The sequence below is a fragment of the Oenanthe melanoleuca genome, chromosome 25 (genome assembly GCF_029582105.1).
Source record: "Oenanthe melanoleuca isolate GR-GAL-2019-014 chromosome 25, OMel1.0, whole genome shotgun sequence".
Classification (NCBI taxonomy): Eukaryota; Metazoa; Chordata; class Aves; order Passeriformes; family Muscicapidae; genus Oenanthe; species Oenanthe melanoleuca.
The window spans coordinates 10,043,839-10,057,006 of NC_079358.1; the positions used below are offsets into that span (position 1 = coordinate 10,043,839).

The following is a 13,168-nucleotide window of genomic DNA, read 5'->3' on the forward strand; positions in this document are numbered from 1 at the left end:
GCACGTCATGGAGCATCTTGATATCTCGGCGGATTTTCATCTGGGGAGGGGTTATGTAGGAGCTTGTGATTCCCACTCCTAGGAAGGTCACACATGGTCCCTTTTTTTATTTTTGTCCTCGCTATTTCAAAGCCATTTATCTTTACGGTCTTGGAGATGGCCGATACCAGCTGGTCTACTTGGCTTGCTGATGGTGCGGCGATCAGGATGTCGTCCATGTACTGCATGATGGTCACTGTCAGGTTGCTCTGCCGGACTGGTGCTAGCGCTCAGTCTACTGTGATCTGGCAGATGGTAGGGGAGTTGGTCATTCCTTGGGATAACATTTTCCAATGAAAGTGTAGGTTAGGCTGCTGGCTGTTTGAAAAGACGATGGAAAAGGCGAACCGTTCCTTGTCGTCCTCGTGCAGAGGAATAGAAAAGAAGCAGTCTTTGATGTCAAGCACTGCACAGGGTTGTCGTCTCAGTATCATCTAGTTCATGGGCAGCAAAGTTTGTACGGGGCCCATCGGCTGGATTTTCTTGTTTACTTCCCGCAGGTCATGCAGGAGACAAAAGCCTTCACCGGACCGTTTAGGTATTACAATGATTGGGGTGTTCCATGGGCTCGTGGAGGGTTCTATATGATTCTTGTGTAGCTCACGGCCAACAAGCTCAAGGAGAGCAGTCATTCGAGGCTTGGACAAGGGCCACTGTTCGATATACACTGGATCAATTGATTTCTGAATTAGTTTGATGGACGTTGGCAGGTACACGACAGTGGCCCTTAGAATAAATTTGTCACCCTAACGTCCAGCAGGGCTAGGGCATCTCTCCCCAGCAAGGGTGGACAATCCGCCATGATGTATGCCGTGAGGGTGATAGTCCTTCCTGGTCCTCTGTCGGTGTAGAGTGTTATTGCTATTGGCTGGGTGCTTTTGCGGGCTCAGGACTGCGCTCCAACTCTGCTCACCATGGGGGCTTCTTTTAGCTTCCATGGTAGAGGCCAGTGTATGTCTGGGATGACGGTGACATCTGATCCTGTGTCCACCCAAAAGGGAAGGCAGATGGCCGTGTCGTCAGAGCTGTTGTGGAGACGACACTCTGCCTGCATGATCAGCGGGTGCCTACCCACCTTCACTGCAAAGGCCACCCATGGGTCTCGCTCGTATGCTTTCATAGCCAAGGTCACCCAGAGGCCTCGTCCCCAGGGTGCTGTTCTTGGTAGTCCTGAGGTGCAGGTGGGTTTGACTGAGCTGTTGGTTGGGTGACGAAGTTGGTCATTTCTTGAGGGGGTAAAGGGCGTGGAAGCCCCGTGCCCCATTGAGGGTTGCTGTAGCTGGGCCGCTTTGTGTTCTAGGGTGCGGCCCAGCTGCCCCCTCCCCTTCCCGTTGCCCTGAGGCTTGGATCTGCATTCCTTAGCTAAATGCCCCTTCTTTCCACAAGCCCAGCATGGTCCTCTAAGTTTCCCCTGGCATGGTGGAGCAGCTGCTGGTGGGTGTCCTGACTGGGGACAGTTTACTGCCACATGTCCTGCCTGGCCACACTTGAAGCATGCCATCACGCTGGTTATTGCAGTGCGAACTGCTGCTTGAATGGGAGCTAGGTGTTCTTCCTTTGCAACATGTCTAATCATGGCTGCGGTATTAGACCCAGGTGGCAGTGATCTTAGAATGTCTCTGGTGGCTGAATTGCATTGCTGGCGCAGGCAGTCTTCCAGCACAGGCCCTTTTGCTTCTGAGGGCAGTGCTGAGCAGTCCAGTGCTGCCTGGAGGCGGTCCACAAACTGAGTGAAGCTTTCACTCTCGCTCTGCTTTATAGTGGACCCTGGTGATGGTCTGGCTATTGCTTTAGAGGCAGTACGGATGGCTTCTCGGGCAGCCCGAGTGGTAGTCATAACCTCATGGGCTCGCAGGCCCTCTGCCTGTGCTTGTGGGGTAATCATAACTGGATCTCTGCCCATCAGCCTCTGTATGCTGGAACCGTGCAGTGGATGGTTTTCCCCAGTTACTAAGGCTAGCTGCTTTGCACAATTGTCCTCCCACTCTTGTTTAAAAACGATCATCCCCGCCCCATCAAAGATTTGCCTGCAATTTTGTTTGATATCAAAGGGCAGCTTATCATCCCCTCCAAAAATGCCATCAATAAGTGTAGAAACTATGGCAGAATTAAGCCCTTTGTCAGCAACTGCCTTAACAATTGCCTGCACATCTTTTGGATTTACCCGTGAATATGTTCTCTGGTTTCCGTCTGCACCCCTACTCTGACTGGGAACACCAGCGTGGTAGACGGAGCCCATTCCGCGCATGCTATTTTTATCTTACCAGTCTGTAAGGGGGGTTCGATTTGTGTCTGATGTCCCCTTAACCCATGCTGGACGGTTGCATTTAATGGTATTATATGTCGCTGCTCCCTTCTTATGAAAGTTGCAACCGATGTTGGATTCCTCTTCTGACCATCCCTCCGACCGGCTGTCCCAGCTCCAGTCAGAGTCAGAGCTGGAAGTCGACTGGCTAGATGTTTCCGCGCTGCTCAGCCTTTTTCTCGGGCTCCGCCCTGGCCCCTTCCCCGGGGGGGCTGGGCCGTTCCTTCCCCCTGGGATCCCCTCGCCTCTTGCTGGGGGAGGTTCTTGCCCTATAAGGACCTGATTTAAAATGAGCTCTGTGATTAGTCTCACACCCTGCCTCGGGGGCTGTCCCTCCTCTCTGCTCGTTTGCGCTTGTGCTGTTCAGCGAGCCCTCTACATGACCACCCCTCGCGCCAGAGCTCCGCCCCCTACCATGCGGCTCGGCGCCATTTTTAAACTCATACGGTGGGGGTAATTTATTATCAGCTGCCGCGAGCTCCGATATTATAGCAGCACTCTGTGCCTCCTCCGTCAGCCCCTGCCACAATGCCCGCGCGCATTACCCCCCCCTCCGGTGGCAGTGAGTCCAAACTGGAGGGGGTGCGGAGGAGTTTCAGGGGTCTGTGCGTCCACGCGGTTGACTGGTTCTGCAGTTTGAGTAGCCGCCCCAATCCCCAGCTGCGGCGTGGCTAATAAACAAGTTCGCGCGGCTTTCCAGGTTTCCTGCTCCTGCCGGGCATTCCGCAGAGCCTGGATAACTTTGCCCCGCGATTTAAGGGGTTTCCCTGAGCCAGAGGACATGGTGTCCTCAGCCAAGGCTTTTGTGCATTTATCCCATATCTCCGGATGGAGAATTTCTACCGGGCTTTCTATAGCTCCCACCTTAATTAATCTCGGCACTGCAAGAATAAAGTCCTTCAGCTTACAATCAATACCCCACTGCACGCGGATCTCACTTACAACCTTCGCGATAGCGTCCATGCTCATCACAGGTCCAGGGGACGTCTCCCCTCGCTGCTCAAATCCAGTTGAACAGCCGTTGGCACCTGCTCAGGCGACTCCCCGAATTCTGGACGGTTCCCAGGTTTCAGCATCAGATTGTTGCAGGCAAGCTGGTCCAAGTCCAGCATGGTGGCCCTAACCCAGGGTCGCTCGGCCCATCACCTCCAGGACACCAATGTGGTAGACAGCAAATGGCATTTATTGAGGGGTTACTAGGGTCTTTATAGCCTAGGTAGTAGGGGTCATTTCCTCTAGCTCACATCTGGCTGTGAGCTCAGGTCCAGAGCAGAGGGTCTGTGAGGGGAAGGGGGTTCTATCTGACTGTACATTCCAATACCTTCCGCACACTTTTCCCTAACTCTCCACAAATATAGAAACTGTAGGTGAGATTGAAATGAATGCAGTGTTCTACTGAGTGGATGGAGAGCAGCAATATGGATGCCTGAAGGTCTTCTCCCTTTGTTAAGATAATGCTAGATGCTGCAAATACCAAAAAGCCAGCAGAGACCCCCTCCTGGCATGACAGGAAGAGTCCAAGGTAAGGTTTAGAGAGAAGAAAGCAGTAAAACCTGGTAGTGATTCCTATAAGTTGCATGTAAATGTTAGAGAATTTGTATCTAGATTGGTTAGTGAAAGAGTAGAATATTCAACATAGAAGGAGATTTAAGACTTTATAAAAGGAGACCACGCTCTCTTGCTCTTACACCCTCGGACACCCTCTCGCTCCCTTGCTCTTGTCCCTGCACCCCTCCCCCTGCCCTGGACCTGCTTTGAGCCGCGTCTGGCAGCTCCCAGCTAAGCACTTTTCACCCATGCCCAATGCAATAAATGGCAAACTTCAAGACCAAAATATAGAGAGTGCCTGAGTTTGTCCTGACTACCGTCCACCACCAGCTCCTACAAGGATCCACGTGCTGGGTGGGAGAGAAGAACCTTTACTGGAAGGGTTTCTGTTGGAGTCAGTGAGTTAGGGCTCTTTCTGAATTTTTCAAAGAGAAACCAGAATGCAGGGATTGAAAAAGTTTAAGAGTGAGTTCTGATGCTTTTAGTAAGTAAAAGGTTTCAAATGCCACAGTAGTAGAATGTGTTCTACTGAAGGTTACAAACATAGTGATATCTTCAGGAGAGGCTCCAGGCCTACAGCTGTAGACAGGACTTAGAAATAATAAGAGTTATAGTAAGAATATTGCTTACATTTCTTAGATAATAACAAGGTAGAGTGTATGCGTAGTGTTATACATAACCTGGTGTGCTAAGAAACTAGAATTCTAATAGGTTAAAGAGTGGTGATCTGAGTTTACATCTTACCTTGTTGGAAAAATCCTATATAAGTATTGGGAGAGTTGTTGCTTTTAGCTATTGGCTTTATTGCCAGGGCTTCTAGCCATTCACTTATTGCTTATTGCTTATTGCTACTGCTTTTGTCATTGCTTGCCATTGCTTTTGCTATTACCTGTTAAGACTGATGTGCTTTCTAATAAGATGTGCTTTGTAATACATAACCATGTTAACTATTAGCTGCTTTGCTTATTTAAGATTACCCGACAAGTAGGAGCCTATAGAGCTCCGGAGTTTGGTGCCTGTAGAGAACTGGGAGTCAGAAAGAACCGCACAGGTTTCCACCTCACTGTCTCCAAAATCTTGGCCTTTGCCCCGAACCATCACCATTTGGCTATGAAAGACACTCCTTAGTAACAGAAAATCAAAACTGTGCGATCACTAAAGCTGGAAAAGACCTCCAAGACCATTCAGTATTCCTTGATACCACCAGAAGGACTGAAAGCAGAAGAATTTCTGGGGTTGAAAGTCAACAAATCCACTCTCCCCAAGGAATTCCCAATGTTGGTTTGTGTCCCAATGGATGTTCCTGCCACTGCCCACAGGGAGACAGGATAATGCAGAGCCCCCCCCAGCCAGGTCTCTTCCCAACAGGGATCACCAGGACCACGGATCACCAGGGTTCTGCCCAACAGGGGTCACTGGGGATCATCCAACACCAATCCTCCCATGGGAGATAGAGCTAGAGCAGCGCACGAAGCTATTCCCACAATCGGGGCACTCACAGAGCTTCCTGTAATGCCTCTGTTGGTGTTGGATCAAGTGAGAGCTCTGTGAGAAGCTCTTCCCACACTCAGGACACTCATAGGGCCTCTCCCCAGTGTGAATGCACCAGTGGACAGTGAGGTCGGAGTTGTGCTTGAATCCCTTCCGGCAGTCAAGGCAGTGGAAGGGTCTCTCCTCTGTGTGAATCCACTCATGTTTGAGGCGATCAGAGCTGGTCTGAAACCTCTTCCCACACTCAGGACACTCATAGGGCCTTTCCCCCGTGTGGATGCGCTGGTGTCTTCTCAGGGCGGGCATCCACCCAAAGTTCTTGCCACATTCCAAGCAGGTGTAGGGCCGTTCCCTTGTGTGGGTGTTCTAGTACTGCATCAAGTGAGAGATCTCACTGAAGCTCTTTCCACATTTCCCACACTCGTAGGGCCATTCCCCAGTGTGAATCATCTGATGCCGGCTCAGGTTGGAGCTCTGGCTGAAACCCTTCCCACATTCCAAGCACCTGTGGGGCTTCTCCCCTCCATGACGCTTCTCCACCAGCTCTGAGCTCTGCCTGGATCTCCGACCGCCTTCCCGGCACAGGGAAGGTTTTTTCACCACGCAACTGCATGGGCTGGGTTTGCAGCCCCTCCTCGTGAGGGATCTCCGGGGCTTTTCCTCCTCCTTCTCCATCCGCCTGTGCCGAAAGAATGAAAAATCCTGGTTTGGGAAAAAATCAAGAGGAGAGGGCCTTGGGCTGGGGGTTCCTCCTTGCCCAAGTGCAACTCAGGAAGACATTGGGCATCCTGTGTGTGTAAGAACCTCCAAAACACCAAGATTTAGCCCAAAAATGCTCTAAACATCATGACACAGATGAAAAACCCAACAAGCAGCAAGATTTGGCCAAACCCCCCACCAAAATATAAAGATTCAACCCCCACAAAAAAGAAAACCACCAACATTTAGCCCAACAAAGCTCAGAAACACCAAGATTCACCTCTCTCAAATCATGGATCCCTCTCTCTGGTCACCTGATGCATGTGATGGGACAACACTCTTGGGGCCTAGGGAGAGGCTGCAGATACAGGGAGGGGTGGAACCTTCTGCTCTTTCCTGTTTCTGCTCCTCCTTCTGTGTCCCTACCCCTCCTCACATTCCTCTTCCTCCTACTATTCCTCTCTGTCCTGCACAATCCCACCTTTTCCTCCCCACATGCATCGTGTGACCATTTGCACTGGAATTTTTCTGTATATATGTGGGTGACTTTAAGCGATGGCAAAATTTTGGTATGGGTTTTTTAATGTTCACCTTTCAGATGAAATTTGCAAAACTGGAAGAGCCTTAAAGGTAACACTTTAAGAGATAAAATGTTAATAGAATATTGTTAATAAGAAAAAAAAAAGGAAATTTTGGGGGGGGGGCATATATGAGTTATCCAATAGCTGCTCTGGAAGAGAAGCAGGGGTTCCAGACAGCCAGCAGAGAAGTTTTAGAGATGCAAATTTACCTGCTGGGGCAAAGTGTGGACAAGGTACCAAGGTCTTCTTGCCTGGGGTGGCAATTGGGCCGATTCCTTCTGTCCCTCCCCCCACACTCTGCCTGCTTGCACAGATGGAATTTCCACAGCTAAATGCAGAGCCCACAGTGAGGGTATATGGCTGCAACAGAAATTGGTTAAGCTGCAAAGAGAAACAGCAAATGGAGAACATTTTGAAAATTTGCCTTAAGAGAATAAAAAGCCCTAAAATCTTGTTAAAAGTTCAGGAATTTAGTCCAGACTGTCCTAGGTTACAATGTAAAGATGTTCCCGAAAGTATGTATTCTATCACCATCTTCATGAACCATTGAAACCAGGTTCAGCAGAATTCCATATCTCCATGGGAGATCTCTGCTAATGGGGCATCTGTTAAAAATCAGGTGGGGCAGTGTCACATCCTGAGGTGTCTCCTTAGACCTGAGATCACCTTAGGAGGACATGCAGGTGGTCTGGAACCCAGCTCTTTCCAATGCCCACCGATGAGAGACTGCAGGAGGCTGTTCTTAGAGGTTTTCATGGATGTTTATTCTTCCTTATCTCAGGAATGCTTTGTCCAGCGAACAGCGGTCTGCTCGCCAGACGTCCAGGGCAGCATCTGCCTGGTAGAGGCAGGACTTATCTTTTATAGTCTAAATTACGTACTAGGTATTTACAAATGACCCCCAATACAATACAATCTTTTTCCATGGTCCAGCTCTGTCCTCATCCAATCTAAAAGTGCCAGCATGTCACCCAGCATGGATGACACGGAGAAGAAGGAGGAAGATGTATCCACACTCCCAATTCTCCATGTTGGCCACGTGTCCCTTATCACAAACATTCTAGAAATCTGCTAATTCTACATTCTAACAGTCTAATTTACACTCTATTTATTTTTGCGGCTTGCATTACTTCTCTCAACGTTGGTAAATTGTTCCAAGGAGCTAAATCCAGCCCCTGAGACACCTGCGTCTCATTCGAGGGTCTTTGGGGACCCCACTAGGGGTGGTCTTAAACCTTCCAGGGAAGCCAGAGGAATACTCTGGACTCCCACAGGGCAGTGTTCTTTATCTTTTCCACAACCCATCCTTCCTCCAGAAAGATATGTCTGTTAATCGCCCATTGAGTCCCACTGCATGACTGATAAAATTACATCATCCCACTGGGAGATGCTCCAGCCAGGGGGAGGAGCCAAGGATTTCCTTCGTAGATAAAATCTGCAAACTTAGCAATACCAAGGTGGTCTTTTTCCAGAGGAAAAGGGATCTTTCCTCTGGAATCCAGAGGAAGACCAGACCTTTCCGCATCATCCCTGGACCTTTGGAGGAAAACTGAACCCTTCTGCAAAATCACTGCTGCAAGAGAAATACATCTGTCGCTCCAGGAGGACTGCAAACACCATTTAATGGGACTGCTATCAGCAACCTAACTGACAGGGTGTCAGATTGAATTCTGACTTTGTCTATGTTTGGGATTTAGGGGTTTTTTTTAGTACTGTATTTTTATTTTCATTTTCGTAGTAAAAGAACTGTTATTCCTCTTCTCATATCGTTGCCTGAGACCTGCTTAATTTCAAAATTATAATAATTTGGAGGGAGGGGATTTACATTGTTCATTTCAAGAGAGGCTTCTGCTTTTCTTAGCAGACACATCTTTCAAACAAAGAGAAATTTTGGTGCCCTCTGTGGGGCACGAGGGCATCGAGAGAAAAAAGAGTAATTTTTTTTTGTGCTGGATATAAAACCTCATTAGGTGGTATCATGTGGTCTAGCTTGCCCTGGTTCAGGTGGCATGTGGTCATGACTATATTTTTCGAATTCGCAGGCCCTTATCTAAAGAGGGGCCCTTTAACTAAGGCTACTGTGGCTATGTTTGGGGTTGGGGTTTGTTCCCTTTCTTTTTTCTCTCTGTGGAATTTTCCCCATTATGATGCTAAGGAAGCTTGTTGGGCTGCACCCTAGCTCATGATGGCTCATGACAAAAGAGATGGGGGTAGCTGGGCAGGGTCTGGCCCTCCTGCTCACAGATAGGGTGGGGTTGGAGAAAGATGTCCGAGGCTGCTCGCTTCCACCCCCGGCCATCCCAACACCGGGACCAGGTTCCCTGCTCTGGGACACTGCATTGCTGCCTTCCCCACTCCAGCCTGCTACCTCTGCACATGCAGCCAAGTGCCACGACCCCTGTGGTGAGCGAGGAGTCCTTCCTCCATCCCTTCTCCCACCTGAGACGCTGCTGACATTGTCCCAGCCCTCCACAGCTGCACGGGATCTGCCCTGCCCCCACCACCAGTACTGGGCACAGGAAAAGGATGTCTGTGGCCAAAAAGGACTGGAGCTGAGTTATTGTTCTGTTTTGCTGTTGTTTTTCATAGCTGCTGTTGTTTTTGTTTGTCTGGTTAGATACATTAGTAAAGGGGTGTTATTCCTACCCCCATATCTCTGCCTGAGAGCCCCTGATTATAATCAGAAGGGAGGGGGTTTACATTCTCCATCTTGGAAGGAGCTCCTGCCTTTCTTGGCAAATACCTGTCCTCAAAACTGGGACAGATTTTGGTGCCCAGACGGTGGGACCTGAGGGCATTGAGAGCAGGGTGAAAAAAGAAATAACAGTTCTTGAGTTACCTAAGGTTTTGTGTTAGGTGGCGCCGTGTTGTCCAGGTTAATCTGGCTTGGGCTCCACGTGATCACAGATACATCTCTCCCATTTGCAAGCCCTTATTTGAACATGGGTCCCCTCACCAAAATTACCATAGCTTTTATCCGATTCATTTGGTGGGTTGATCAGGTGAGGCACTCATGGATTTTTAACTTCCTCTGGAACACAGCCACATGATTCCAGAGTTATCACACTCTAACTGTGTGTTTTTGGAGTTACTTCAATAATGGTACTTACTGTGAGGAAGTGACGGCAGGGGAAATATTCCCCCAACCCATCACCCAATTTTTTCAGTCCACCCCACCAGTTTTCAAGGAGTTCAGATCTGCTTTAAATGCTAATGATATAATACAGTGTCTGGTGTTGCTGATAGGCCTGATGTATTTAGCATTCAAAGGAGGGGGTTGACTGGGATAACAACCCTAATACCTAACCCAGGAAATAGGGATGCTGCCCTAAAGCCTGATGCTGCCCCAGAGCCTGACTCTGCCCCAGAGACTAGGGATGCTGCCCCAGGCCCTGACCATGCCCCACAGCCCACCACAGAAAGGAACCACCTGGAGTGGATGGGAGTTCTAGTGAAGGAGATAGGCAAGATGCTGAAGGAGCACATTTCCTCAGCTGGTGAGAAACCGTCAACCCTCACCCTGCTTTAAAGAGGGAGAGTCTGATGGTGCTGCAGTGCCGTGATCCTCCCCACTCTCCAACCATTCTTCTGGCTAGCTCTGGGTCAGAGATGGAGGGAATTTGGCATAGAGAAAGCAAAAGACCAAGGAAGCTCTTCTTCCCCAGATAAACCAAGCTTTATTCCTGAAGGGGTCCAGGGGAAAAGAGGGAGAACCAAGGAGTGGTAAGGAATTTCAAATCTTGGGTCAGGGGAGGGGAAACTGATTTGCAGCCAATGGGGTTGAACCAGTGGGGAGGGGCTAAGGGAAGGCTGAACCAACTGCACAGAACTTCAGGGGAGTACAGTACAAACCATTTTTCTATGTGCAAAACATAAACCAAATCAGTGAAATACAACATCTCCCCATTTTTTCTTTAATAAAGTTAAAAGAAATGCATCAGGTTTTCTCTAAAAGGAAAACCAAACATTTTTAAAACATGTTAAAAGTCTCTGTGTCTGCTGGAATGTAGTCACTGTGGGATTCTGTGGGAGTCTCTGGGATTCTTTTTATCGTGTTAGACAGTAGGGGACAAAACTCAAGGGCTCTGTTGAAGCCAATTGTTACAGTTGCAGTTTATTATAAAAGAGCCTGCTAGGGGCTGCCCGGCACAGCCCCAAAGCAGGACAAAAGTAATAAAAGGGAGGAGGGAGAGAGAGAGAGAGAAGAGGGAGAAGAGAACAAGAAGAGAAGAGCAAGAGAGAGGGTAAAGAGAGAGGGAGAGAGGGAGAGGGAGCAAAGGCAATAGGGAAAGTAAAGAGAGAGAGTAAGGAGAAGAGAGGAAGAGGAGTAAGAGTGCGATTTTCCGTTTACAATACAATAAATCTTCTTCCATGATGAATATTCTGATTTCTACTAACCAATGTAATACAATATACAAATTCTATAGCATTTACATACAGCCTATAGAAATCCTTATATTAGCATAATGTGTTACATTTTAAACTCTAAGAACTAATCTTTGGACCCTGTGACCTTTAGTCTTGCTCTCTGGCCGAGGGCATTGTTTAACCAAGAGGGGATTACCTTTAGGGGCCATCCTATTGTTTCATGATTATTCAGTAACTAAGGCTTTCCTGTTTTACCTTCCCCAACAGCCACATCTTAGGAAGATTTTCTCTCCTCTTTCCAGTGGCATCTTTTCGAATAACTTGCTTCTCATCCCCTTCTGCCAGAGCTGGGTGCTTGGGGACAAAAGGTTTCACCCACTTCTGGGGAATCCACGGAGGGCCTGAGGGGGTGGCTATACATGCACAGCCACGCCCCCAGGTAATGAGCTCACAGGGACCTTTGGTTTCCCAAGTCTCTGGGTCCCTAATCAAGTCTGGTGGACACTGGGACAATTTGAACCGATTACCACTGTTAAAGTGATGTACCACAGGTGGACTCATATTTTCAAGTGAACAATTTAGAAAATTGATAATAAACATGGCTTTGCAGAGCTTATGCTGTAGAGACATCCACACATTTGAACTGCTCTGTCTTTCCAGGACTTGCTTGGGTACCTGATGGGCACGCTCAGTCACACTTTGGCCTGTGGGGGAGTGGGGGATGCCAGTTTTATGTTCCACTCCCCACAGCTGGACAAACTCTAGGAACTCCTTGGAGGCATATGCTGGGCCATTATCTCTTAATTTCCCTAGGGATCCCCAACACTGAAAAGGCTTGCACTAAGTGTTGTTTGGCGTGCACAGCCTTTTCTCCTGCGTGGGCAGAGGCATAAACAGCACCTGAATATGTGTCAATGCTTAACATGAACATATTTGAGGCGACCGAAACTGGGAATGTGTGTGATGTCTGTCTGCCACACATTACCTCTGCCAAGGCCTCAGGGATTAACCCCCATACCCAGCAATGGCATGGCCTGGAGCTGGCAGCTAGGACAGGTAGCCGCAATGGCTCAAGCCTGACTCCGTGTTAACTGGAACTGATGGATCAGACCTGGCACATTCTGGTGGTATTGCTGGTGGTTTAGCTTTGCCTGTTGGAAGATGTCAGAGAGCCATGCTTTCTTAGCTGGGGCAGCCAGGGAGTCTGCCTTATGATTCCCTCCTGCGATCTCACCTGGCAAATCGGTGTGTGACCTCACATACGTCACATAGAATGGATGTTCAAGATGTGAAATTAAATAAATTAGTTTTGAAAGCAATCTGAAGAGATGCTCACTCTCAATATCTTTGAGAACTGCCTGCTCCACTCTGGACATAACAACTGTGTAAGAGTCCATCTGAAGTATTCTCTGACCTGCCTCACGACCATCATCAGGGACTGAGACCTGAGACTTGCACCACTTGCCCTGAACTGGAGCTCTGGCCTGGCCAAGGTGGATGCTTGCAGGCCAAGGAACTGTTTGTAGCTGTTCCTGGTGCTTGTCATGGTACGCTGCAGGGTACTGGTTATCGCACCCTGTCCCCGCACCTGCGTCATGGAGCTACGATCTCCACATACAATAGTCCATAAATCTTCCCACCTTTTGGCCAGAGACCACTTGCTTTGGAAAAGGACTATAAAAAATGACTTTCTTAAAGAAGACTTTGAGATCTCTTTCTCCCCAACAGGATTGAAGACGCGCCTTGTCTTGTCAGACGGCCAGGAGGATGCATCCCATCTGTTGGTAGTTATATCCCATCCTTTCTCTCTCTCTCTCCTTTTACTTCATTAGCTATATCCCATCGTGTGCCTCACGACTATCATCGAGACTGAGACCTTGGACCCCACCCACTCACTCTGGACCTGAGTTCTGGCCTGGCTGAGATGGATGCTTGCCAAGGGACTGTTTGTGGGTGTGCTTGGTGCTTGTCCACGGTACACTGCTCTCGAGCAGGGTACTGGTTATAGTATCCTGTTCCAGCACCTGTTTCTTGGAGCAATGATCTCCACATACAGTATTATCTCCCACCTTTTGGCCAGAGACTACTTGCTTTGGAAAATGGACAGCCATGAGGATGCGTCCCATCTGTCGGTAGG

At 48.8% G+C, this 13,168-nt stretch overlaps 1 pseudogene; it reads right to left on the reverse strand.

The window, feature by feature from the left end:
- Positions 1 to 13,168, reverse strand: part of LOC130262664 (zinc finger protein 665-like) — a 214,411-nt pseudogene that overhangs the window by 149,775 nt on the left and 51,468 nt on the right.